Raw genomic sequence first — 23,721 nt, forward strand, 5'->3', positions numbered from 1 at the left:
CTTCACCCACTGATCACGTATGAGGTGATATTTAGCACAATATTGAGGTGGTATTTACTGTGCCCCAATAGTTGCAGTGGCCTTAGGACTGACTTGACTTTAAACAATATTTAGCACAGAATTAATTTAATTTCCTCTTTATATCTGATTCTGAGGGATAACTACCTTGTGCCATCTAAAATCGAAGTGTACATGTTTATTCTGCATCCTGAAAATGAAAATGTTGTTATAAAAGAGAAGATCAAATGAAGACTCCTTATTCCAGCAAAATGTTTTAGACTTGAAAAAATAAAGTATAACCTTAAAACTCCTCCAAGGAAGGATGGTAAATTCCAAATAGCACATGTGGCTCCATTATGGTAGCCTGTGGTGAGATATGGCTTTTCCCCCATCATAATGAAGAAATAAATAATTCCAGGAATTGTGTAATAATAGGAGACTTTTACTTTCCAAATATAGATTTAAAAAATGATAGGACCCAGTTATTCCTGGATGCAATAGATATGGATTTCTTCACTAGCTATTAAACCAACAAGAGTGTATGTTATTATTAAGTAATGAAGACATTAAAGAACAGCTGATTAAAGGAATAAATTTGGATCAAATGACCAGGAGTTGATTCAAGATTTAAAATAAGTTTGAAAAGAAAATAGGTCTTGTAATTAAAGCTTTCAGTTTCAAAAGTGTAAACAGTGAGAAAATTAAGGAAACTATGTAGTGAAGAAAGCTGCACTAAGAAGCTCAAAGACTTTAATATGGAAGAAAGATATAAAACTATACCATTGTATAGTCAAAGGTATAAAACTATGTGAAACTCACCCCACCAGGAAGGAAAAACTTGTTAAGAGATCCAGACTAACTAGATGGCTATTTTACTGAAAAAGGCATATTAAGACTAAGCAGAAGGTTTATAGCAAATAGAAAAATCAACTGATCAGCAAAGAAGGTATGTCCTAGAAGTTAGGAGGTGGGGGAATAATATAAGAATTGCCAAAAGGCAAGCCAGTTGGATCTTGCCAAGGGAATTAAAATAAACAGTATTTTTAAATCCATATTAATAAAAGGAAAGAAGTTGAGCTAGTATACAATAATGGAGCAGAGATTGAACAAAAATAGGTTCCTAGTTTTCCACATAAAAAAGCGGGAAATCTCTATCTAAAAACACAAAAATCTGTGATTTTTCGTGACCTGAAAGTATGTTGGTATCCTGCAACAAGCGGCACCTTTTTTGCTCTCTTTTATTTTTGGTGCAGTTTATGCCCCTCCTTCCCCCACCCCTGCTGCTTTAGTGGCTAAGACACAAAAACAGCAGCAAAAATAAAAGCAGAAATGGCACCACTTGCTGTGGAACACTGCCATGCTTTCAGTTGGTTGTGGAAAAATGCAGATTGTGTGTTTTTCTGCAGTTTTCTGAATCAATTTGGAGGCTTCCAATTTGATTCAGACCTTTTAACTGGTTTCCCGATTCGATTCAGATTCAGACATTTGGTTTCTGAATCGAGCCATATGTCCTCCAAATCAAATCGGCTGCCGAAGCTTCACACAGCCCTAATAAACATCAGGAAAGGAGAAGAACTCTGAACTGAAAGGCAAAACTGGGACATTTGAATATAAACTGGAAATCAATTAATTTAGTCTAGAAATTAAAAGTAAGTATCTAAATATCAGAGCAATGAAATCCTGGAACAGCCTTTTCATAAGTATAATGGGGTAAAAAAAATAAAATTTATTAAAATGTTTATAGGATCTGGTTGCTTCTGACAGCAAGGTATTGGACCCTTCTGGTTTTATATTTAGGGGTCTACCCAACTCAGGGAGGTGGCCAGCTGATTTTGTGGGTAAATCGTAGAGCCAGCTACCATTTTTAAAGCCAGATCATAGCTGAGTTCCTCCACCCACCATGCCTCTGATTGTCCAAAGGGCCCAGGGGTCCTGCCCTTCACTGCTGATTGGCTGTAAGGTCTGTTCATCATCTGCCCTCTTGACGCTGATTGATTGCAACAGAAGCCTGTCATGTGAACCTGCCTCTTGCTGCCAGTTGGTGGAAAGGGGCAGGGTCACATGACAGGCAGCCCTCTCAGATGGTCAGCGCGGGGGGGGGGGGGCAAGGGTGGCAGCCATCTTGGGCTCCCCTGTGTGTCAGCAGCCCCCTCTACCCTCTTTCTCCCCAACAGGCTGTGCTGTGTGGTTGGGCCGCAACAACATGAGGGCTACTAGCTCCCTATGGGGAGCCAGCATTTTATTTTCAGTGTGTTTTCTTTTTTTTCCCCCACAGATAAAAAGGATATTGCTTGCTTTTGCAGGCAATACTGGATTTTGTGTTTTCCATGTAATCTACAAAATAGCGATTTCATTGGGTCCCTACTTACATTTTATGAGTCCATGGACATATGGTCTCAGCACTTTTGTAGTGCTACCAAAAAAAAGTTCTATAGGAGTGTGAACACATATAGAGCTTTCTGGCTGCAGGGTTGCCAACCTAAGATATTATTTTTGACAGTCTGCACATTTTTTTAATTGACAGAGAAAGTTTTTTCCTGGCATGTATTTTTACTTTCAATAAAACCCCTCCACAGTTCCTCATTGACCACAGCAGTTGTTTATACCCTGATACCCCTACCAGAGGGGTCTACTCGCCCCACACTCAGATATCCCAACTGCACCAGCACCATGATACCTCCCACTCCCAACCTGACTCCCTGCAGCCCTACCATGCCATTCTAGCATGGACCCTCTACCCTCTGCCTCCCTCTCTCTGCCTGCAGCTCCATTTTGACCATGCTGTCCCCATTCCTTCAATGCAAGTGGCACTTAGGGGCAGGAGATGGGCAGAGAGACCCAACTGCAGCACAATGCTAGAGAGGAGTAGGGGGTCTAGCAGGCTCTGGTGGGTACAAAGTGTTTTCAGGGTGCTATGCTTCTGCTTAAAGAGATGGTGGCACTGCTGTGCCCTGTTCATGTTTCATCATTGCTCCAATTTTATTCCTGAGGTGGAGCTTAAAGCTGTGGTGGCAGCAGCACTGGTCATTGTCACTGTGGTGGTGGCAGCAGAGTTCCTCAACAAAATTGCTGCTCCCCTGGGGCAGCAGTTTCATGGTGTCAGCTAGGGCTGTGCCAAGATTTGGTCCCTGATTCAGTTTGGCAGAGATTCAGCCCGATTCAGTGGCTGAATCTCAGAAGCCAGATTGAATCAGGAGACCCTTTAATCTTGCCGAATCAAGATTTTCTACATACCTCAAGGTACCAGGCAACTCATGAATACTGCGATGCTGGGGCACATGGAGCATCCCATGGGCATGCGGGGGCCTCCTCAGTGTGCTCAGCAGCAGATCCAGAAGCGGATCAGAAGCACTTCAGGTCCACTTCCAGGTCCACTGGGGAACATGCTGGGGGGCCCCACCACACTTTCCCCAGCTCGGTGACTGGTGCCTGCTGGTTCTGGGGAGGGGCTTCTGGGGTCCTCCTGCAGCTGAGCCGGGCGGGTACGGGGGGGGCCCTCCAGCACACTCAGTGGTGGACCTGGAAGTGGACCAGAAGTACTGGTCCACTTCTGAGTTTGCTGTCAAGTACATGGGGGACTCCCGCACGCTCCCATGGGATGCTCCATATGCCCCAGCATCTCAGTGTTCATGAGCCATGCCTGGTACCTCAAGGTATGTGGAGAAAACATTTAAAGCTGTACCTGTGGCTGAATTGCTGATTCCCTGAATCAGCATCAAATCTTCAGATTCAGATTTGTTTGAATTGAGTCGGGACAGTGATCCGAATCAACTAATTGAAGCACTGTGCTCAATTTGGGCCTAATCTGAATCCGAATCAAATACAGCCCGTTTTGCACACCCCTAGTATCAGCTGCTACTAAGAACAGTTGCAATTCTGCTCTCTGCTGGCTGTCGTGGAACCAGCTGCTCTCCCTCTCCCCTTTGGAAGACATCTAGGAGAGAGCAGAGCACTGTAAGACGTTTGAGGACCAAGAGCCCCTCTGTGACACAACATGTCCAGATGTTACACACAGAATTACCAAATATAACACTACAAAGAAGTTTCTGTTTGACATTTGGTAGCATTACAGATACCCTGGATGTATTCATGTTAGCTTTTTGTAGTTATAAGCACTACAAACTAAGACACTTATCTCTGTTTTTAAATTGTTACATATATTTGAGATAAGGCATAGTTCATGCCTTTCATTTCTTGTCCTCAGAATCCTTTGGTCATATCTCATGTGTCTATAGCTCAATTTTTTCTTTTCCTTTTTATCCCCACAATACCACCATATTATTGAAGCCTTTGCCCAGCCTAATCATACAAAGACCTGCTTGAACTTGTTTTTGGTTCATTATTACATTGTTACAATATGGCCGCAATTGAAATCTTGTTCCCATTTTATAATGGCATGATTAAATAGATGGCTTCCATGCTTCTACAAAAATTGATGGATCAAACATTGTCCTTTATCTAGGATTTTACTTTATTCATAGGAGAAACTCAAAATGAAATAATCCCAGATTTCTCCTTAGTCTTAGCTGGTTCCAGATTTCCACTGTAGAGACTGCTGAGCCTGCACTCTGGCTCCTCTTTTTCTCTAGGGAGCTATTACTTCCTCATTCATATTTTGATAGGATAACAACTCCATCCGGTGTTACATTTTTAGCAGAATTATCATGTGCTAATGGGGGAGGAAGACAGGGTGTCAAACCGTTACAAATAATAATTAATTACCCATTATGATTGATTATTTTTCTAATTCAGCATTCCAAAAAAATTATCATGTAATAGCTTATTACTTTTGTATGACTAAATAGCTTTTAGAATACAGCAAATTACTCCTGGTGTTTAATTTTTTTTAAGTGAGAATTCAGCGGCTTTTTTTATTATGATTTTTTTTACCTGTTCCTTTTCTTTCTTTTTTTAGGTAGGCTTTGATCTGTTTGCCTTAATGCAAACTTGTAATCTAGGTTTAAAGAAATAGACCTCACTAAAGTGGTTATAGTTAAAGAATCATCTCATTCTAATAAATACTTCAGATTAGCACAGTTTTTTTCTCTAAGTATGAGAGATAAGTATCATAGAAAGCATTGAGTTATTTGTTTATAAGAGTTGATTTTAATGTCTACTCTCCTGTAGTATTTTTAAATATTGTAAATATTCAAGTCCCAGGTGTTGCAGACAGAAGCAAAGGAAAACATCTGCCCTAGTCTTTTGCTCTGTCTCATTTAAATTAATGAAACCCTTAGGCTTAGTAGGGGTGCAATAGTAGTAGAATAGTTAATGCATCTTGCTATAAATCTAGAAGTGTAAGCTTGAACTTTGCTCTTGACTTGTTGTGATGCCCATACTCAGTTAACTCAGCTGTAATTGGTTATGATCGTTTGAGCTGAAGTCTAAGGCACCTGGATATGATGTTAGTCACACTACTTGCTGGCAACAGATGCTTATGTTAGCTCAATATGCCATCTGGGCGTAGGAGAAACCATTGACCCCTTTTGAGCTGAAATGTAGTCCTGTCCTATTGGACCAATTTGGTCTTTTCCTTTCCTTTTTGTGTCCGTGTGACAAGGTATTTAGCAGTATTCACACATTTGTTAGAATTGGACAGGATTCTGCTACCGCCTCAAACTTATGAGGCTCTGGGTTGTCAACCATGTACCTTAGCACCCACATCATCCTTTCATTGCAACTTTTTTATTTAAATTAATGCAGTATTGACAGGTTTTTTTTTTTAAATACATGCCCACCTAAGATCTCAGTAATCTGTCCCCATGTGACTAAGTAACCAGAAGTTGTATTTTAAGGCCCTGAACATTCAGAATTGTTAATATGTTTGTTCACACTTTGGTTGATGGAAAAAAACAAATTCTCTGGTACTCTGATATTTTTTCCCCATAGCAGAAAAGATGAACACTTTGAAGTGATACACATTTTTTGCCATTTCAACCTCATCTTTCTTAGTGTAGCTGCACTCAAGCTGACCTTTGCTAGCTCTGTTTCTAATTCTCCTCATATACTCACTTTTAGTAGAGGCTATATGCTGTAAGTAACCAAGGTCAGATTTCTGAGCCCTAGTATGTTAACCCGATGATTTCTAGCCATCTTTAATTTTTCCCTACACCAACGGCTGCAGTAATAAGGGTCAAGGGACTGCTAAGGATTGAGGTCACTGGCTTTTAGTTTGTACTTAGTCATTTCTCTGGTGCTTTTCATAGATTCACATTGTATGGTTTTTCCATTCAATTGCATGGTATTAGAAACACCATTTACATTTTGTGACTATATAATGGCTTTAAGTAAAGCTTGTTTTACTTTGACTATAGAGTGCTGATTTTCAGATACAGGTAGAGAAATCATCTTTCATTTCATCATAAAATGAACTACGTGAGCGATAACACAGATTGAATATGTCATAATTTGTGCATGTAAAATCATACATTAAATCCCAGTAAAGGCAATGGAAAAATTGTATTGACTTTAATGAAACCTGGCCTTACCCCAAAGAAGTAGAAGGCTGTTTGTTTCTAAAGATTCTCCTTGAAGTAAACAGGAGTTAAATGTGAATGGAAGCGAGTCCCTATTTAGCTAGATCCATTCCACTGCCTAAAAGAATTACTTCATCAGTACTTCAACACATGATTAAAGTTTTCATCCTCTCTGGTTGACACCATTACATTATGCAGTTGGAGTTTGGTCTTAATATTTGGTGGTTTTTAGAAAAAAATTAATGTGGCATTGTAACATTTTGTGTATATGTGCGCAAGCAATACTGCATAAAGTACAAGAAGCAATTTAAGAATGCTGCACAATAATTCAAGCCTTCTCAGGGCTAGGGTATCCATCCAAACCATGAAGCTGTTAGATTTTCCATCCACGTGGTTTTTGTGATTACTCAGGAAAAGCCTAGAAAAATACGCTCTGTTGACTTTCAAGTAATTCTACATGAATGCAAGTAAAAAGTTGCTATGAATCCCTTACTGACAGTACCCTGCTTCTAGCTTTCCTTCTGCCAATAGTTAAAGCAGTTTGGTTTATGTTTCAGGGACTGAGGTGTTTTTAGCTGCTGCTGAAGGGAAACAGTTTTTGTGTGGTGGGACAGTTTTTATTCTATTTGCCAGAGCATGTAGTGTTATGAATGTTTGTCCAGTAGGTATTGAACTGAGATCACCCATTCCATTTCATTTAAACCATCAACTAGGTGGCACTTATACTTGGTCACTACTGGGAAGCTGTGATCTGAACCAAAAAAACACAGAACTGAAGGGCTCTCTTGCCTTATTACCAATTTTCTGAGCTCTCCAGACTCCTAATAGGGAGGAGGTTTGTAGAGTGCCTGGTTATGAAGATGTGAGGCAAAGACTTCAGCCCTTCCTCACTTTAATGTTGTGTGCAGTGGGAAGCCAGTGAACTGCAGAGGGGAGGGCAGGTGGCAGTTGTGTTGAGCTGATGAAGCAGTTTTGCTGTGGTAGAATGGATGCCCCTCCCATCTCAACCACTCCCTCCCCTCTGCACAAGGATATATTCAGTTATGAATAAAAGATTTATACATCTGATTGGATGCTATTAATATTTTTAAGATTTCTTCTTTTCTGTAGCTTGCAAAAAGGCTGGTCAAGTATTGTATTTCATTAGCAAGAAACCCAGGATGAGATTTAGGAGGTATACCTAGACACATTTTCAGGTACGTTTCTAAAATGGTTGCCATAACTTTAATTACTTGAGAGCTTTCAGTTGAATGGCCTGCATAGATAAATCCCCACATACTTCTTTAAAAGTGTGCCCCAAATGAAATAAATAAATAAATGGCATTCCAAATGGAAAATAAAATTAATTTTTCAGTCCTTTACTAAAGAGTGCAACTTGTTTACAGAATCAGGTAAAAGTCAGGTAGAGGCTAAGGGAAAGATAGTTGAGCTATACAGCTAACATGCTGAAGCTAAGAAAAGTTAAAAGTTTACAATTTATTTGGGATTACCTGTTGTAGATCAATGTTCATTGCAGGGAGACACATACTAGGCAAGCCTTACATTTCAGTGCTTATGATTTTTTTTTTCCAGTTTCAGTTGCTAATTGTTTTCTGATGAGTCAGCTCAAGATTATGAGTGCAGTTCCTGTTTTTTGGAATTGTGATGCCATGCATATTTGGTTGTCATTATAAATATACTGCAGAATATTTGCAATTAGTAATTATATTTCTAAGTTTGCCAAATAGCATCTTTCAGTTAAGAGTACACATCATGGTCACACAGACCAAGACTTGTAAGATATTCAACTAGAACTTTATTTCTTTTACAGAATTGTAAGAGCTATCCTCTAGTAAATGCAAAGACAGTGAATAGTTATAACAAGATCAGCATATACTAAACAATATTTTCTGAACATTGGGCACTGAACTCTGGCTGGCATAGTGGTCAACATGATGTTCTAGATTCCATTTTTTTGCCACAAACAGCCTCCTAAGTACAACATAAATAGGATAGGCACGTAATAATTAGGAAATGATGTTATTAAAAAGCTGCATTTTTAACCACCATGGGGGATTTACTTAGACTGCCTAGTGTGCTTTAGAACGTGTGTTTTAATACAAATAGCTTGTGCGTTTTTTAAATATGCTGCATCCACTGCTAAAGAGAAACCAGTCAAAGGCTCAGTGAGTGTCAGAACTGAACGTTAATGAAATATCTTTAAGAATGTAGACCAAAAATACAATGTTTCTTCTTTCTTTCCTTTTTAATGTCATTTTGCATTCTTTACAATGCAGATATAGAGGAGAGAGGATAAATATATCTATAGTGCAGGTGGAAACAATTAGAAGAATTGGACTGAAATTTCAAAACTGATATTCTCCTCTCTTTACATACCACATTACAAAGGAGTTTGGGGTGCTTGGCATCTTTATAACAAGTCGTATACGTAAATATCAGTGTTCAGGTTCATTTGAAATCTGTATGCATATGATTTTATGTATATTAATATGCACTGTATATATGTCTTTATGTATATTACAGATATATGATAGACACACATATATGAGCAAATCTGTATTTCACATCAAACATCTACTGTATGCTTCACGAGGGAGACAAGACCCATGTGTTTTGCAGAAGCTTTTAAAGCTGTTTCATTTATTTTATTAGCCTTTAATGAATGTAATTAGAACCCAAGTAATTAAATGCAATTGTGCTCAGTATGTTCCTGTTGTAAATTGCCCTAAACAATGTGCATGGTGTGAACAAATTTGTGGGATTAATAGAGGATAGATAATGTTTTTGGATAGTATTTCACACTAAACGGCCGCAGAGAGAAACAAAGAAGCTGGCGCAGTGTCATTAATCTTAGTCAACTGGCAGTTCTGGTGTAATTTGCATGACTTAGGCAGTGACACAAGATGGGGCTAGCTTGGGATGGGTGTTAGATCACTAGGATACGTATGTATTTATTTCCCTTTAGTGCTCTGATTTATAAGTAGGAAGAAGTTTCAGGAAGAAACTGATAGATACAAAGATGAAAATTGAATGTATCTTAGATTAATAGAATTACTAGCAATTTATTATATATGTTCCTTTGTTTTCATATTTAGCATATTGGTTTATGGATATTAAAAAGCATCTGTGCATCCTTGTCATCGCAGAAAAAAGGCAGATGTGTTGTGATTGGCTAGGGGGTTGCCAGTGGAATTGGTTTTCTTTTTCTTCTGTGTCTGTGTACTGTTTCATAGCTTTAAAAATGTCACTGTATGGAAAAAGATGCTTTTAAATTTGTTTCTGGAAACCTTCAGATTCTTATAAGATAATCTTTTTGAAAGAGGCATTTGAATCATACTCAGTATCATGCATATTCACTCTATATCCCATTTTTATTTTTAAAAATATTAAATATATATAGGTAATTAAGTAAAAATAGTATTTACCAAAAGATACAAAATTTCTATTGTTTTTTGATATAGTAATACATTTTAAGTGGGGCAAGAGTGATCACTTGTTATTCTTCATAAGGATTTCCAAACATCCTGTATTTGATTACCACAACCTTCAACTTTTAACTTTAAATTTCTGCTGTAAGCTGACTTCTTTCTCGATGAACGTTTGTGTAAAAATTATTTAATTGCTTTAGAGTAGAAAAGGAATGGGACAAAGCAATTTACTCATTACTGGCTGCATCTATACATGCAATTAATGTGATGCATTAATAAACTCTGGAGCTCTTTGAGCTGGAATACGCTGCTCCTAGGTGCAATGTCTACATGTGTGTTCAGGACAGCAGCACTTTGACAGGGCCAGAACAGGCTGGCTGGGGTGGCTGGGCTGACTGGGTATAATTTATGCCTGTGCTCAGTGTTTACACGTGTTTCAGTGCACTAAATGACCCCGATGTAAGATAGTACTGTGCCCATCAATATTATCTTATGGCAGAGTTAATTAGTTTGCTGCACCCTCGTACTGGCACCTGTATAGACTGTGACACTTTACTGTATAGCTAATAAGTCAACTGCAGATGTGTAGATGCACCTACTGTATACAATTTCTGGTCTCTCTCAGCCGCAATTTTAGTAGCAAAACAGTTGGCATATAAGTAAGTTTGGGTAAGGATATAGCTCTCAGCGTGAAAGGGCAATAGTTGGCTGACATGATCTTCACCTGACCTATTTAAGTTCATTTAATATTTTACTCTGTATGCACTGCTCATTTTGCACAGTTTTCCATCCAAAGGCCTGTTTTCTGCAAAAACGCATGAACATGAATATAACATAGGCATTGTTAACAGTTCTACTGAAGGGTTTTACGTTAGCTGTATAAAGTGTATAGCTAAAGAATACCATATTGCATGTCATGCCATGTTGCCAGTACCTAGTTCCAAATTGAAAAAATGTATTTAAGGTATGCAGTGAATAAGGCAGAGATAGTGAGAAGCACTGTAACATTCATTGCTGATTTTTTTTAAGGTGAAGAGGAAGTGAAGTTAGGGTTTACAGAAATGGTGGATCTTATAATTACCTTTCTTCTTGGGGAAAAGGAGATAAAGTTTTTGGGAAGCCAAGGTAAATACTCTGAGAGATTTAGCTGAAGAGTTTTAAGTGGAATGTATTATTTGCTATACTTTTTTCTTTAAAAAGTTAATTTTATCAAAGCAGGTATTTTAATTGAGCTTGAATGTCTGACAGTTATGTATGCAACCTTAACTTTTGCCCTTTGTTTATTTGTATCAGTATATTATTTAACAAAATACATACAGTTCCTAAAATGTTATATAGTCATATTTTTATGCTTAAAATATTTACAATTAAGCACTGGTATAATTGCATATCCTATGTAGTAATGTGCTACTCTTTATATGACAGCCAAAGGAATTCCACTGAAGTCTGAAAACTGATTTTCTTTTTAAATATACTACAGATTATATATAAAGATTAATAGTGGAAATATGCAGGCATATAATTAGGCCACCCAACTTCTAAGCTAAATTATAATTAAGTGTCTCCTCTCTTGAATTGCACTTAAGGAAAGTAAAAGTAACTAATTAATGGCTGATAATTAAATTATTAAAACATAGCACAAAAAAAAGTATCTTTACATTGTCAGTAATGTTTTACTGGATTACTATGACAAGATTTGTGAAACTGTACACGAATGGAAAAGATATAGCATCTTATACACATTTAAAAAATGATATTCTGCTATATTTTTTGTATTATTGTATAAACATGGAATTAAAGACTGCAGCATATTGTTAAGGCAACAGCGGGCAGAGTTAGTGTTTCTTATTTAAGTTTAACTTATCACATCCTGATTTGCTTAACTAAGCAATCTTAACATGAGTTCTTAACATAATTTCTTTGGTGAGATGTAATAAAAGATAAATTTAGTTAAGAGTAGTTAAGAGTGTTTTAAAGTGCAATTGTTATCTTTCACAACTTGATTAATTAAAGATTAAATTAAATAATTAAAGATAATTAAAGATTTCCCCGTCTCTCCTCTTCCCCTTGCACTTTTCTTGCAGAGAGAGCCTTTGGTGAAAGCTCCAGCAGTGGTAGCAGCACAGGAACAGCAGCTACTGAGAGGTTTCACTTCATTTTTTTGCCACAGATGCTTGTGGCAAAAAAAAAAGGGTTTTTGGCAACATAAAAGTAAGTTGACATCCCTCCCCCCCAGTGACTTCCACTGACATATGTTCCTGCACTGCCACCATTGCTGTCCCTTTCCTCTTCTGGAGCTGAAGCTAAAGAGGAAAGTGGGGATGGAAGGGTGAGGTGTTCCGTACTCCATTCTGGCATGCCTCTTCTTCAAACAGCTCTTGGGGCTCAGCATGCTTACTCATCCATTCTTGCCACTACTGATTGATTTATAAGCCTCAAGGTGCATTATTAAGGGTTTGATGAATCTGATTCTTTCTTTTCTAATACCACACTTATGGGCTGCCGCTACACGTGCATGGATGTTTGGTTCCCCAGGGACATCTAGCAGTGGGGCACCTTATGCTGCAACTACTTGTGCCTGGGGAATGCTGGTGCCACATGCCCTCTGGCACTAAGCAAGTTACCCTGGGTGGGGTAGGGGAGACTGGGGCTAGCACTGGATTGGCCCCAGCAGCCTTATGTGGGATTAGATCCTGGGGGCCTCCCTGGGCTGCAGCAGCAGGAATCCAGGCATGCTGAGCCTGGCTGGTATTTGGAGTGTGGCTCCAGCTGGTCAGACTCCAGTTTTGATTAGCACATGCTGCCCCCCGCATGTACCATTCCACTTTTTTTCAGCAGGTGTTTTTGACCCCTGGATATCCAGGGGCCTAAAAAAAAAAACCCTGCACTGCTCCCTTCTAGTGTGGAGAACAGCTAAATGTGCAGTATGTGGTGCATCAGACATGTCTGTGGCACCACGTACTGCACAGCTGCACTCTTCTGGACGTGGCCATGGTGGATATAATTTTGCTATCATTATGCTGGCGTAAAAGTGTTTTAAGACATTTAAATCTGAAACAAAGATGTTTTCTGCACTTGTATTCCTTTGTATGAGTTATGCACAATCTTCATTTAAACTGAAAACTTTAGAGAAGAAATCTTTATCATGTAGTACTGTATTCCAAATAAAATATTTCACTTTTGTGTCATAATACAAAAATAACAAGTTACCAAATGTTGGTATCAATTGAATCTAAGCCAAAATATTTGACCAGAATTTCAGATAAAAGCAGAGTACAACTCCAGAAACGTTAGATTAAATCAAAGTTGCCCTTTTCTTTTTGCTATTTTGCATCTTCATGTTATTCTTTCCTCTTGCGGGGAAAGTAATCACAATTTCTTTGCTTACTGGTATAATGTGCAAAACAACAAAAGTAAATAATTAAAAATTCATGAAGGTAGTTGACTCCTATTAATATGCCATTGACCTGAACATCACTGTTCAACATTTAAAGACCAAGGACAGTAATATTTATTATGAGGTCAGGCCTATCGATATAGCATTAAAATGAGCCATATTTAATACACTGCATAGCAATTATTATGTTAATATAGTGAGTAGAACAGCCATATAGATATTAAGTGAGCAAAATTCTATGGACCAATATACCTTATTAGACTACTTGAATGCGAAGGGAAATAGAAGGTCATTTAATGCATTTGAGGTGAGGGTTATGTGAGTGTAAGGTTACAGCACTCCATCTTCTTAAGTTGCCTACCTGTGTTGGAGGCAGGTTCTCTTCTTTCCTCTAGGCCACTTTCTTAGGTCACATTTTTCATATGCTCATGGTGAATCATGGGATTTTGATTGCAAGTTATTTAGTTCCAGTGCAGTTGTTACTCAAATGTATAAAAAATATTTAATTCACACGGTGGGTCTCTGTCATCACCATTGATGATGTTTCAGTTGCTTTGGCTATGTTTGTTACTCCACAGTTTTCAGCGTTGACCCATATTATTTCATATGTATTTACTTTCTTTCAGGTAATGGTGTGTTTATGAGATAGTAAAAGTGAGAAAGTAAATGAAAGTTTTTGGTTATGAACCAAGGAAGCTGCATTTGGATTTGATTAGCTAGAGTCCAAGTATGAGGACAAATCATTGCTGAAGCTGGATTTGTTTGATGGCATTGACAATTTTGAATTGTTCTTATTAGAGTTTTGCCATCTTGGATTAAATACAATGCACCTCTAGAAAACAGATCCATTCCATTTTGGATATACAAGAAGAGGTACGATTAGAGGTTTGAAAGTTTTCCTCAAACATTAATGAAATGTTTTTTGAGAAATTGAGATTTCAGATTCAATTTTGGGCCCAACGTGAGCTATAAATTAAACCATGTTGATCATATTTTTGGACAAACCTTTTAAGGAACCTTGGCAGACTGTCGTTCCATACAGCAAATTTGCTAAATTGGGTACTTTGATTTAAAACCCTGCAAAAGAGAGATTTTGCACTGCACTTTGCTTTACACTTGGCATTCATTCAAATCCCAAACTTAAACCAAAATCTTGAGGTGAGAAATTAAAAAAAACCCCTATAGATTTATTCATGCACAGCTTTTCCAGATGAAACTCACCAACTTTCTCAGACTGGTGTTTAAAAATATTTGGCATTATGTAGCAATTGACATGTACAAATATTTAACCGAATTAAGTACTTAATCTTGTTTTGGCTTATGAAATAGGAAGGTTCCTTTATTACAAATGGTGAAACTGAAAGCTACTGGGATAAACTCCCAAGGTTATTAACTGAGTTAGCAACCCAGCCAGGATTAGAACTTGGGAGTACCTGCCTTATGATCAGTCCTCCAAACTATCAGTTGTTTAAAGACGTCAAGGAATAACCACTATTGCAGCTTTTCTATATTAGCCAGGCAAAAGGAACATTTCTTCATCACTAAAAGTAGCCACTGCAGCAAATATAACAACACAGAAAATTAATTCAAACTACCTTAGTGTAATGAGAGGCATCCAGAACTGTCATTAAATAATATGTCAAATAAGTAACTGAATAATGATTGATGTTGGGTATGGCTGTATATGCCTCTTATTGGTACCATGCTGTGGACCAAATTCACCATTAGAAGTAGTTGACACAATTATTTTGACATTAATGCAGTTGTATACACTCATGCTGGTGTACATTTGACCTTGTATTGCCATAGCTCAAAATGATAGCACTATTGCACAATTACTTTTGCAGAACCAGTGCAGGAGAATGTTTATACTTGATGGTCAAGTATGAGGTTTTATAATCTCTGGAAAATGGCAAATCACTATTAAATTCTACTTTCCGAAAAACGAGAAGGGAATACCAGTGTGTACTTAATGAAGGGTCTTAAATGCTGGAGTTCACTGCCTCTTGGTGTGAAAGAGCCAGAATGTATGAACCTTACCGTATTTTACGTATCTTTCCTTAGGGAGATTGGGAAATTGGTGAAAAAAAGAGGAAAGTTTCAGGCTGAAGAGGTTTGTTTTTTCACAGTGCACTTAGTAGTGAAAGTGTTTTTAACTCTGTATATTCATATTTGTTTGTGTTACATAAAAGTATGTTGTATACCTTAAGCAAAGAACAAGCTGGTAGTGTCAACAGGGTGATAAAATATGTGGAGACATGCACATATATAAACAGGAAGATGTGGACTATATTTACTATTATATTAACCAATGCCATGGAAAAGCCTTACTAATTAGAGCTATTTTTGCAGCAAGCAAATTAACAAAAGTTTTGAAGCAGCTTCTGATATTCTTTTCAAGCATCTTCTTATTTCATTTATTTGTCATTGTTCAGCAACCAATAGTCCCATCGGGACAAATGAAGCATAAACAGTTCAAAAGACATCTACATATGTCTTCATGACCAAATGCTTTTTAAGGGCACGTCAAGGTTCAAAATATTGATGCTGTTTTTATATGTTGGACTGCAAAATATTGATAGGGTTTGCATAAAAAAAGGCTTTTTGTGGAGGAAACACATTTATTGTTCCAGAAACTGGCTGTTCTGACTTTTACTTTAAAATACTCTAGCAGGGGAAACCATTACATTTCATTGTTTGACTTTAAATGGCTTATAATAAAATACAGACATTTCCTTTACTGTTGATAAGGAATAATACTTGAACTTGAAACAAAAGGCACATGCTCAATATGTAGACCATTCAAACAAGAGCACAAGATGGCAAGTAAAGTTACTGTTACATTTGCCAGTAGTTCATGAAGTGATTTATTTGGAGAAGAAAATGTAGAAATTGGAAGTGTAAACAGTATTGTGATATTTTGAGCATATGCTGAAGTATTTTGAAATATAAAATTATTAAGCTAATAAACAGTAATGTCTATTTACTTTATACTAGTATGTAATACACCAATACTTATATATAAAGTCTGTGATCATGAAACACTCCTACTGAGCAAAACAAGCCCAGAATCTCTGCATGGAATGATTCAGGATGGGTAGAGACAATTCAAAATCTTTGCCTTGGGCACGCCCTCTGGGTAAGTTAGAGCAGCCTGAAGAAAACACCATTTATGTCCTCTTTGGTGGCCACAGAGGGAAAAGGTGTAGGAGTAGAGCCAATCTGGATATATTTTTTTTCCGTTTTTTTTTTTTAATTAATGAGAAAATGTTTATTCAGCTGTTTATTCAGGAAACTGAAATATTTTTCCAGGAAAGGTTTCTGAGGTCCAGTGTAAAATTTCTGGAGATAGATCAGTAACTTGATGCTCCAAGGCAGTCCTATGGGATGTTCTTAATCTACTTGATTCAAGGCAAATTCCAGGTGGATGCTTTTAGCCACCACGAGGTCAACTGTTATGGGTGGGTATTTGTCATTTGCTTCAAGTAGAGCTTTTCCACTGTGTGTAAATTAAATATTTATTAAGTTAGGGGCAGAGACAGCTTTTATAGCTCAGTGCAAAGACACTCACTTTGGATGCAAGATATAGGATTCAGGTTCAAATCCTTTGCATTTTTGCAAAGTGGAACAGTTCCAACAGGAGAAATTGAGGCACCTGCTAGCCATGCAGGTAAAGGCTTGATGGCATCTGATGCACAAGCTACACAGTAGTGCTTCCTGCCATGTGACATGGGCATGGCAGGAGGTGTGATTGTGGGATCAGATCCTATCACACCTTATTGCCAGTGCAGGGACAGACTGGGATCATGATTCTGGGCTCCCCCTTCCAGCAGCAAGTAGCTGGCTCCCATGGCTTGGAGCCCACGGCTGATGGCGCTCACAGCTGACGGTGCTCACAGCTGACGGAACTCCCAGCCACCAGAGCGCATGGTGCACTTCAGGGGCTTTGAACGCCATAAACTGCAGGCCTCCAGCTATAGGAGCACATCATGTGCCGGTGTAGTTGAGAGCCCCATCAACTCATGGGGCTTCCAGCTGGGTAGGGAGGGGGAAGAGCACCTGGCCACACATTCAATTAATGGCATCATATGAACCAGCTGTATTTTTTGCGGAATAAGTTTGTGACTTCTTTCTTGTGTTATGATGCCATTAATTGCTTTAATGCATGGCCGGGTTACAACTTTAGATGTGATTAACTGGTTAATCACATCTTAAGTGTAATGTTTGGCAGGGGCCTGAGATACGTACATGAGAATAGGCAACTATGTAGAAATTAGGACACTCACTTGGGATGTGGGAGAACGGCAGAGCAGCCCTGAGAACCTGGGTCTCCCACATGTCAGGTGAGTACTCTAACCATCAGATTATTGGCAATTCTAGAGTGGGGATGAGGAGGGTTTCACTGGTTTTTCATGTGCAACTTGAAAAAGGCTTAGGTTCATCCAGATACTGAATGGGAATATTTTTAAAATGCTGAAAATTTATGTAGGATTGTAATTCTGCATAAGAGTGATATTGATGGATTTCCTCCTCCATCACTCCAACATTAAGGTTATCATCATCCCTTTGAGAAGCTTTGCTGCTCTTCAGGTACTTTGTGCCAGTGATGCAGTGCAAAGCAACCCAAAATGCAAGGGATTATTTGGAAACAGTCTTGTGATCTTTCAAGGCCTTATGTGGCATTAAGAAGAACCCAGTCAGACTGCAAGCCTCCCTGGTGGGTGCTGCTGAAATAGTGCTTAAGGGTACTCATTGGCATTGTCTTTTGGTGGTGGCAGTGGTAGGGGGTACCTCTACTTTCTTCTACTTTTTGTTAGAGTTCTTTTGAATTTAGTGTTGTGTTTGTTTGGAAAGAGAAGGATTTAGGTGTGTTTTTTGGAAGAGGGAGTGACAGCTACAGTTCTGATGTAGAAGGGTTGGGGGTATCTTCTCTGGGAGTGAGGCAGAGCAATGGGCAGGGAGTGTGGTGGAGGTGGGAATAAGTTTCTTGTATCTGGATATGAGTGTTGGTTAGAGGCATGGTTGATATTAATGGGGAGGCAGCTGATGTTTGGAGGAAACCAGGGAAGCTAGAGTTCTCAAGTTTTGGGGTATTGTTTGTGGAACCCTATGTGGGAGAAAGGGGGGTTAATGTAAGCCACTCTGAGCCTTTTGGGTAAGGCGGAATAGAAATAAACACATAATTACATTATGAGAGCATATTTAGTTACATTTTTTCGTTGACATGTACCATGCTATATTTTACAATGTTTATCTAATTACTTCAATCTTTTATTTACATAAAAATACAAAATGTGGAGAAAATAAAGTATATTACATCATATATATGGTATCACAAATACTCTAATACTGCTCAGCTTCATGGGAGAGAATTATATAAATGCAACTATATTGTTCCAACACAGAGCAGATTTTAGCTCAATATACACAACACTCACTGAAATACGATGCTCCACAGTACATTTATTTGAAACATTGCTCTGTTGCTGTGATGCCAAATTTGTCATAAGTTCAAATGTTTGAACACACTTCTAGTGTCAAAAGATATATGGTTCTAATCTTTCAGCTCTTCAGCACTTCTACTTAAGTGTTAGGAATGCAAATTAAGCTTTATGTAGAGCAGAGGTTGCCCAGCCTTTTAACCGGAGCCCACTGTGTAGCAGTCGGCGATTATCTGTGGTTCCCTTGTTTCAGTCATCTTGCCAGGCATTACCCTCTTCTTGATGTCCGGGTGGTGAAAAACTTGATTAATTACTCATTTGAATTGTTGGAAGTCTTCCTTTTGACTTCAGTACACGGTACGCAAGGGCCTAAGGTAAAGGGTTCTAGCTCATTAATGATGTTCCAAGAACTGTTGATGTAGGTTGTTGTTATATATTTGTTATGACTTTTTGCAGGTCCTACATAATAGAATTATGCAGTGTTTAAAGCATGTTTAAGATAAAGATACTTTATTTCCTTAAGTTAGAAGTTTGGTCAACCTCTTTTTAGATGCATTTGCAGCCGTAATAGTCACATTGATGTTTTGGTATAATGCAAACATTTTTGTTTTGTTGAATTTCAAAATTTCTGGGGTTTTTTTCTTCCTCATTCTTTTTTAAATGACTGAGCACACTTGAAATTGGGTACTTGGATTACTTGAATTTTAGTACTCTTATTCTACTACTAACCTTCTGTATCCTAGGGATCCTGTGTCATTCTGAAAGGGTTTTTGCTATCCTTGTTTTGTAATGATTGACTTGTACACAAACATTCGATTCATATTGTTTAAAATACAATTTCTAATTTCAAAGTATTAATATACACTTCACTGTATCAGGAAAAATGTGCTTTATAGGCCATCTTGTTACCCAGCATGATGCAACTGAGAAGAGGAAATACGTCTATTTTTTACAACTTTGAGAGTAGTCTTTACCTAGCAATGAAATGCAGCCTGAAAGAATTTACCTTCTTGTATTGTGCATCTTGAAAACATGTGGAATTGATTGTTTTAGGAGATATAAAGTGAAAACTCTATCCATATTTGAAAAATGTATGGGTAATTCTTATGACTGTGGCACCATTTGTAGTCAGGTATGCTAAAATAAGGGCTTCTAAATGTCATGTTTAGCAGTGAATCTTATGAGCTTGCAATGTTCAGGAAAAAATGTTGCCCTTTGTTCCAGTTTCCATCATTGTGCCATATTGGATTGCCTTTATTTATTTATTTGTGTGGTTTTATTTGTTTGCTTTGTCCTCAGACAGGGGTTTTTACTGGAGACAAGGTACCTAACTTAAGGGACAAGTGACTTAATATAACATCCACACTCCATATTCCCCCCATACTTCTTTTAAATAGATAAATATAATTTATAGCTTTTAGCAAGCTTAGTAGAATGTGTTCCACAGGCTGAAAATGGCCTTTTAAGGAGATATTTTCTTATTCCTAAGAGAGGTGCTCTTCAAAATGGCAAAATAATTAGTTCTGTTACCCTAACAAGGAAAAATAGATACCATTTTCCAAATAACATTGAAAGTCTGTAATTATGGTAACGGAAGTATTGCATTTCATTTGATTTATTAATATATTTGATTTGTGGGGTACTGATGGATAGATTTCAATGATCATGGGCTGTATTTTGATGTTCTCCTCAGCTGATATCACTAGTTGTGCCAAATCATCCTGTGTCACTTTTGGAACAAACAACTTAGCCCTGTACTTTTTTTAAATAAAGCTTTCTTTTGTCACTGTAATCAATGTGCCCTTTCTACATTCTCCCTTTTCTTGCTTTTAGAAGACTAAAAAAGACTATTCTTGTAATTAAAAGTCATTTTTAAATAACCTCAGAAGATTGTTTCTAGAAATCAAAACATCTTTATGGTCCCATTTCTAAGGAAAGAAAGACAAGTGACTGGGATCCTGTACACTTTACTGTAGTCTACATTAATTACCTTCTATTAAAAAATGACAAAGACCTTTTTGAAAGGGAGTCTGGCACTCTTTCCACAGAAATGATGGCAGACACCCTACTCTCTGCTGATTTCTTGACACTTCTAATTACCTGTATTCATTTGAAATCGTTTCCTTTGTAGTGAGTTATTGGCATGATTTTCAGAGAACAAGAGGAAAATGGAAAACATTTTAGCAAGTTAAGAAAAAAAAATCAACAGTATCATTGTTTGCAGCTTTTGTTGAAACTACCTACGTGAGTCATTTGAGGGACATGAAGGTAAATGAAAGGTTATACTTTGCCCTGCACGTTGTCGCTGGTATTTGTAATGTCAATAACTGTAGAAGGTTGTCAGGAAACTGGAGAGATAAAGGTCAATAGCAATGACAAATATATCATTGTATGTGTTTGAATATGCAATATCAGCCTAATCTCATGGTGGAGGTTTTCACACCCTGGAAATATCAATCAGGTGCTGTATCAGATCCATCCATTGTTTTCTATGCACCAAGAATTAAATGGGAGATCAGTAGATTTACACTCATACATGTGAAGTTCTTTTTTACAGAGGATATATATATTTGCTATTCTTATGCAAAAAAGAAAATAAAAATGATTCTCATCCCCCCCTTAAATCCCTTAAAGTATTAATATGGAGGTAAGAGTTTCCAAATCTAGTAGGCAGATTGTCTTCCAATTTTCTGTAGAAGAATGCAGTTATTTTAAGTATGGCTGTATGTTAAATATTAACCATAATTTTACAATATTTTACAAAATATCACAGAAATGATGGTTAAAAGAACTCCCTCAATAAATGCTTTTTTGTTGTTCACATGTTGGTGTATGTGGCGCTTCACTATTTTATCTGCAGATTAAATGCATAGCAGTTTACTTAAAATGCCTCTTAGCATAATAGGTTTATTTTAAAGAAATAACTTTGCAAACTGTGCCAAAGATACAGACCACAGCACAAAAATGCAGTTGCATACATTAACTTAAATGTATAAAATAATTATACTCAAAGTATAATTGTTTTAAAAGAATAAACATGTAGTATTCTAAAAAGCAAGACAGAGAGTTTGTCTGCTGTAGAGACAGTTAAATTAATACTTTCTTCAGTAGACAGAGGAGAATACTTTAAAGTGCAATAGTACTAGATTGGACAATGCATAGCTGGATCACTGAACATTGACTTCAGTAGGATTTTGTGCTGGTGTAGGTTTCCACCCATACATAATGCAACACAAGATTGGAATCAAGATCTTCACAAATGTGGGACCTGATTCAGGAATGCTTCCCTATTTGACCTTTTGCACCTCCTCCAGTGAACTTAAATGTGTTTAAATGTTGTCCTGAATAGATGGAATTAACCATATGGTTAAGCACTTTCCTAAATTAGAGCCTTGGGGCTTGCTCTTAGAAATACTTATATGCATGATTCTTGCATGCAAAATTTACTCATGATTCCTAACTTACAGGCTTCCAGGTTTACAGTTATGTAATCTTTTAATTTTTGGTTGCATATGCTCTCTGGAACATGCTGTTAAAGCAAAATCATCACAGTTGTATGCTGTTTTCTAGGATTTACCAAATGCTTTGACTGTTATGCCCATGACACACATGCATAAGATGCAGGAATGGAAAAGAATTTTCATCAGAAAAAAACATGTGGCAGTGAAAGTAAAAAATTCTGTGAATTGGAGATTTAGAGAGGGCCTTGGGGTGACACAGCAAAAACAGAAAGGGCCTTCAAGGAGATGGAAATGACTTGAAGGAAGTAAAAAAATGGGAGATAGTATAGTAAAATAAGGATTTTTATCTAGGAAAGGTGAGAAGGAGTGGAGTAAAAGGGTAACATTCTGGAATCCTATTGCACAGAGATGGAGTCCAAGGAAATAATAGAAAATAGCATTGAAAATGGGTGGACATGCTCAAATTTTTTCATCGATAAGTTGAAACTTAGGAGACATCACAGACAGCTGTGAACCTGACAGTTTTTATTGTGGCACAAGGTACAAAATAGTCTTAAATTTTAATTACATTGCTAAAGCTACAAAATGATTTCACATTTTTGTAATGTCTTCTGTTTGGTGGAACAGTAGAACTTGGAACTGCTTATATGTAGCATTTGCTGTATGATACAATTTCTTACAACTGCCCATGAAATTATGAAGACTTCATTAAACACAGTAACTCATGATAGAGAACATTATTGATTTTCTATTTTAAGCCTTCATCTACACATTTAGTGCCCAATCCTGTTGGTCTTTACAACTGAAGTCATTGTAGCAATTAACATAAGTAAGGATTACTTCTACTGAGTGATACGTAGCGCTTAACTTAAGCTATGTTAGTGGGAATTAAAAGGATTCTTGCCTTTCATAAGTTGGGTTCTGATTCATTAAAGCACTTGAGCATGTGAGTAACTTCTAAAGCTATGCTTGAGTTCATGCCTGTCACCAGAATATTTAAGTATATGCTTATACCTCACTGAAAAGATGAGAAATTAAGCAACTGCTTGAAATTCAGCATATGCATAAGGGCATTGTTGAATGGCCCCTTCATCTTCAAACACATACCTTTATAAAATACTAAATTGAAGAAGAGTTGTAGAAAGAAAAAAAAACTATCTAAATCAAATATGTAGTATATCAGAGGGTGATTTTCTTTTTGCAGTGCCACAACTTGAGGTTATAGGTTTTTTTTTAATTATGGGCATCCTTTGTGCTTCATGTCTTAATAGGATTTTTTTGGTGATTTTTTTTTTAATTAAAAGTTTTAAATTGATCACTGGTGACTTGGTAATTATCAAGTAATTTTTATAGTTGCATTTTCAAAAAATGCCTTTAAATATGGACAGGAAGTTGTTTTTGTAAAATCTATGGAACTGACTGTCATTTTATGCATGCATCTCAGCACAACAGTTAAGCAAAAATTTGATATTTTTTTTAATGAATAACTGGTTTAAATTACTATGCATGAAATATTGC

The sequence above is a fragment of the Crocodylus siamensis genome, chromosome 2 (genome assembly GCF_052110815.1).
Source record: "Crocodylus siamensis isolate JL-2025a chromosome 2, ASM5211081v1, whole genome shotgun sequence".
Classification (NCBI taxonomy): Eukaryota; Metazoa; Chordata; order Crocodylia; family Crocodylidae; genus Crocodylus; species Crocodylus siamensis.